This window comes from Vidua chalybeata, chromosome 1 (assembly GCF_026979565.1).
Source record: "Vidua chalybeata isolate OUT-0048 chromosome 1, bVidCha1 merged haplotype, whole genome shotgun sequence".
Lineage (NCBI taxonomy): Eukaryota > Metazoa > Chordata > Aves > Passeriformes > Viduidae > Vidua > Vidua chalybeata.
In genome coordinates, this window is record NC_071530.1 from 81,526,278 (window position 1) to 81,532,537 (window position 6,260).

Genomic DNA, 6,260 nt, shown 5'->3' on the forward strand with positions numbered 1-6,260 from the left:
TCTTTTTCTTAGTATAATGTTGGTATTTCTATTAGAGGCTTTGGTTGAAATGTCAGATGGGTGTTTATTCTGCAGGTTGGTGTGTAGAGCTGGAGCAATCACTGTGATGTACTCCTATGAATTGCTGGCATTGGTAAAAATTATGTGAAACCTTCTTACCAGTAAATGCACAGGGATATTTTTCAGCTTACTGTGTATGTTGTGGTTTTTTTTAAAGTAAAGGAGGTTCTTGAAGATCATATAAAACTTGTGGAAGAAAGAGGTCTTTGCAAGGTCAGAAGCAGTAAATTACAGGCTTTCAACCTGAGGTTTGTGGCTACCTTCTAAGGAATCCACAAAGAGTAATTTAAAAAGTAGATCTACTCTCAGCAGATACATTCGCTACCCGTGGTTGTGTTCTTCCACTGGAAAATTTTAATGTGTCTGAAATTATCATTTGAGAATCCCTGAAATAAAAATGTGGGTTTAGATAAGATACTAGCTCAGTGGAAAGAACTTATCAAAGTGAGGGAGGTTTTTTTCCCCTTCTTTCTGTTGTTGCTTGCCTGGATTGTTGAGCTTTGAACCTCTGCAGTGTACAAGCCTCTCTGTCTGTTCTGATGAGCATGTAATTTCCTATTCTGCTACATGAGAGCAGTCTCATGGTTTTGCATGTTCCCATTGCATTCTAATAATTCTTGCTTTTCAGGTAATTATATTTTTTGGTTTAGGATCTGCTTAAACGTTAAAATTACATCTTCAAAACACCTGATGAACTGCCACTGAAGCCTGTCTGAAAAGCCAACAGAGTCTGTGAAACTCCTTAATGCTGTAATGTCAGCAGCTGTCCACACCAAAGCTTTGGTTCAGAGAGGCAGAAACGTGTATCACTCTTGCATATGCTCCCTTGATTCTTGACATTTTTTGAAAATGTAGGTGTGAGGAGAAGACACAAAAGGAGTTATCAGGAGGATCAGTGTGAGACAAAAGAATGAGTGGTGAGTGATATAGCTAAAATCTGTGCCTTCTCTGTCCCTCCAGCCCTTAAGGTTTAATGCTGTCTTTTTTTTTAATTTCCCCTGAATTTTGTGTTGCTCTTCTTGAAAGTATACTTTTTTCTTTCTTTCTTTCCTATTCTTTTTTTCAGTATTTCAGAGTGTACATAAATCAAAGTAATCTATGTGTCCAAATGTGCCATTCCCTAAATTGTGCACAGGAACCCTCATCATCTGTGTTCATGTATATTTTATTGCTGCTTCCTTCTTTTCAGTACCCAGAAACCAGACTTATACTCTGAATACCTTTATGTCAATACATAAATAAGCCTTGTGGGTGTGATCAATACCAATTAAGTTTATTTGCAAGCACAGGTCTCATACTGAATCATTCTAAAAAGAGTTTGAGCAGGAATGGGACAAATAGCGGTCATCATGGGAAAATACTAGCCTTACTTAGAGATGGTGATGGAAGAGTCTTCTGCCACTGAGGTACTTTTAATTTCAGTGGGCAGTCTGATGTGTCAAGCCAAGTCAGGGAATGAAAAGGTAGTAGAAAAACAGCATTGTGTGGGGTGCTTTAAAAGACATTTATTTTTAAAGCTGCCTTCAGAGGCTGCCTTCTGCCTTCATCTAAGTTTTTAAGTACAGTTGTTGTTCTGATAAAGAGTATGTTGGTAGGAGAGTATTATTGGCTGAGCTAATATAGCTAGTAGGCATGTTGAGATATTTGTCCTGTAAATAAATAGATAAAAAATTCAGATGATTTCTTACCCTTTCCCCCATCCCACAAATGAAAAAAAACCAAAAAACAACAGCCCTTTAGAGTGACAACTTTGCTGAATTAAAACGGAAATTACCTTTATCATCCTAGAAATTAAATAGAAGGAAAAAAACTTTTAATATGAAAAAGTTGTCAACTTCAGCAGCTGGCTCTTATTTACTGGAGAGCATTAAATATAATATAGATCAGATCTAGAATTACTTAACAAATGGTTTAAGTTACTTAGAAGAAGTTACTGCTTCTTGTGAGTCTCCTGGACATACACTCTGAATTAGGCTGTTTGCTTATTCTAATAAAAACACAGATCAAATAGCACTCTTCTCAGTATTATTTGTCTACTGCAGGAAAATTAAGTAGTCTAAGCACTTTCCATGCACAGGAAACCTGCATGCTGGATCTGTCATGAAGTTTTATCTGTAGCTGTTTTCCTCATGCTCCTTTGTACTTTGTGAAATCAGATGATTGGAGTGAGGACATTTTTCCACTTGGGTCATACTTGCATATGTAAGGACAAATTAGATATTGAGCATACCTTTAATCTCTTTCAGAATATGTGATCAATAGTGATCCATTTTCTAGTATTGTTTTAGTCTGAATGGTAAAATTTTCATTTCCACAGGCATTAAACCAAATATTGCTAATCATTCATCTTTCTATTCTGTCATATGCCTGAAGAATCTATGTTGGCAATACAAGTGTATTTCCATTTCTGTGCAAAATACCCAGGAGATGTTTTATTGTCCTTGAGCACCTTTATTACTGTGCTGAGACAGTGTTTCTGTCCTGGTATTGCATATGCAGGTCGTTCACTGTCTGAGCTTGTAAATACTCATATTGTGAATGCTGCTGCTTTCTTGTTGGAGTGCTCCAAGCAGCACTAAACCCAGGATACTGGAGCTCAAGCTCCACAGCAGATAATCCAATAAAAGTTCGAACTTTGCTTTGTATTTATTGTTGTTAGGTCCTCCCTGATCACTACACCCCATCCCTCCTCCCCTCCACGAATAAACAGCCCCCCGCCCCAACCTCATCCATCAGAATGTGTTCATTTGCTGTTCAGCTGCTGGTACAAAGGAGCACATTCCTTTCCAGCTTTGTCTAGGCCATGGGCCTACTGAGACCTGCTCAGTTTATGTTTTGATAAGTAAGCTCAGTTTTAGCTTCAGCTGTCTCAATCAAGGGTCTGCCTAAGAAATCCTCAAAATCTTTGAAGGCACTGCAATGAGTGAGCTCAGGGTGCTGAAGATTTCCTGGAGCTTAGCATGATGGAACACAGCACCGATGTAGGCACACAGTTTGTGGTACCTGGGAGTGGGGCCGTGGCAGAGCCTCATCCCCAGTGGGCAACAGCTGTGCAGGACAGGTGACCAGCATTGAAGGTGGTGAGATATGGAGTGCTGAGTGCTGACCAATCACCAAAGGGTGCAGAGGCACACAGGTGTAAGACATGTAAGATGAAGGGTATTGAAGGTTGGACTGAAGAGCAATAAAGAGCAGATGCTTGAAGCCTTCTGAAGTGGTGTTACTCTGTATGGGCTGATGCTTTTTGCTATTGTATGGTGATTCTCTGTGTATTATGGCTGTCTCAACTGCAATACGTGCTGCGACATACCAACGATTTTCATAGGCTTTTATAAAGACTGCTTTAGTGCTTTTGAATTTTCTCTCTCTGCCCCGTTTAGCAACTCTGCTAAGCAAAGGCAAAATTCACTCTACTCTGACTAATAGTGGTAGAATACAATTCCTTAATTTTACACTGCTCTTAGTTTTTGGCATAGTCTATTTATAAACTTTCCTTCACTGGAGGGCAAGACCCTGGAATCCTTCTATTCAGCACAAACTTATGAGCAAGGCTCTTGGACTGAGGGACTTCCCTTTTTCTCTTTGGAAAGTCTCTCAGCAGCACAAAGATTTCTATACCACTAGAGACTGGAAGGCTTTCTCTTTAATTCCTGTTGCTGATACAGATGCTTTTTGTCAGGACCACAATTAGGAACATCTTGGTTTTCCACCAAGACTTTGTATAATTACCTATGGCTTAAGGTTAGTCCAAGGGGGTTGATACTGGGTGTGCTATGGAGTCTTGGAGTAGCAGAACTTCATCTATTTGCCTTTTGGGTGAATGTTGAAAACCAAGTTTTGGTCCTCACAATAGCATATTTTTTTTTATATGTCAGTAAAAATATCCTAATGTATTGATATAATGAAAATACAAGAATAACCTCCTGATACTAATACTCTGGGAATAGACTAAGCTAAATACTACTCAGTAGAGATTTCTAGGTTGGAGAAAGAAATTTCTAGGTTTCCCTTCAGTAAGTATGTGTTAAACCTATTAACTTTAGGGAATTTGTTTGTATGTATTTAAAAGAAATAAAAGTAGATGTAGAAGACAACAGTTGGAATGCTAATTATTTGTTTGCATTCAGCCCTGAAGTAAAATGCAATGTTTATACAGCAGTATTTATTTTCAAACTGCTACTGAGTAATAAATCTGGAAACACATTTTTTTCGGATTGGTTCATATTATCTTCACCCTTTACAACTGCAAAAATTGTAGCAAAGAGCTAATTTGTTCAAGAACACAAAAGAAATTGGTGGCAATGCTGTGATTAAAATGAAGCCAGTAACTGCATGCCTGTGTCTGCAGCTGGAAGAACATGTTTTATAAATTGCTGCTCCTGAGGGTGGCAGTACCTGTGCGCTTTCACAACTGATGGAGACATGGAAAAGGCAGATGCTCACTTATGCCACATAGTGCTTTCTTACTGTTTACATCTACAAGACAAACCATCTACAGTGGTTGTCTCTGTCAGATTCATCATCGTGGTTTTGTTTCTTTGGTCTTATCTTTTTATTAGCTCTTACTAGATTGGATGTCTCATAGTTACTGCTTTTAACTGCGTTTGGAGTCTTCTGTCATTGTTTAGACTTGCTACTTCACAGCTAAAGTTATTATTTGTACTGAAGTGTACAACTTTGTGTTTTGTACGACATCCTGGTCTTTTTTTGTGCGAAACTTTTTTAGATTAGATTATTTCTATCTTTTGTGACAGAAAAGTTCCAGACTTAAATCTGTTGTTAATGGAAGTATTAAACATAAATTGTCTCCAATCCAGCATAGGTGTTATGATTTTTGTATATTGCTATTTTACTTGCCTTATAATTTTTTTTTTGACCTTTTTGCATGGGCTGTGTCTTAATTCCCTGAGGATACTTCACTATACATAAATGAAACTTGATTTTGATGAAGTCATTAGATGTGCCATGGCTGATGGTAGTTGCGCCTGGCTCTCGGTGGCCACGGGATGGAGGTTGGCTGGCTTGCTGTCCCGCTTGTGGCTGCAGGGCAGGCACGTGCGTGGCCACTCCCGAGTTTCTGCCGAGACTGTCGCGGGTGGCGGTGATTGCTGCGGCGTGGGTAGCGCAGCAGAGGCACAGGGCACGAGGACACCGAGGCAGAGGAATAAGGGAAGGACACTTGTCTGAGTCTCCAAAGATTTAATCTCGAAGTGGGGCAGAGCAAGTGACAAATCTGAACCTGAAGGGGCTACTTTTATAGGGTAGAGGGAACATAGGGAGGACACAAACTTTGACCAATAGGAGGGCATTAGGGGAGGGATGCAGGGTAAGGGCTCCCCAGTAGAAACCAACATGGGGAGGGAGCAAACCTTACAACCCAATTCTGCTTTGAGGAAGGGATGAAAGACAGGGAACAATCCAGAACCAAAGGAGTGTGCTATCTTTGACAGACAGGGGTAAGACAAGGGAACAAGGGAGGTATACAGGTGGATTGACATGTGGATTGACATACATTTTGGCGGGGAAAACTGTGGTAAACAACTCAGGACTGAACCATTAGGGAAGCCAAATGGGGTACATAGAATGAAGCATTACAAACTTGTAACAAGGAATATTAAAACCTACTGCAGAAGAACAAACTGTAAAATAACAGACTACCACAGTTAGTAAGTCTACATGTTCTTACTACTTGTTTTTATTTCTATATTTGTTTGTGGGTACAAATGAGATGATCTGAGAGAAGAACTATTTTCCTTAGACCTTTAATAACTTTATCCTTTGTCAAAATGACATGTGAAATGGAATAAAAAAAATTTGTGTTGGTGTGACTCATCAACAGTTCTTGCTGATGTAACTTTCTGTCATGACAATTCCAAACTCATTTTTACCTGACATAAGCATCGATTTTAAGTACAGTTACTATCTTGATCTTCTGGTTTAGGAGTGATCAGCTTAAGCATCACAAAGCCAGCACTGGAAAAACAGGCTGCTGACATGATGTGTGGAATCTGGCTAGATTATTTGGTTTTTCTGATTTTTCTAAAGTAAGACACAACAATTTGACACAATTTCTAAATATGAACAAGCTCAAGACAAAATACTTTCTTTACCATTCCCATGAAAATGCATAGTAAGCAATACATTAACAAATACACTACCTCTACCATGGCAATCAAATACCTTGTCTATTAATTAAGTAA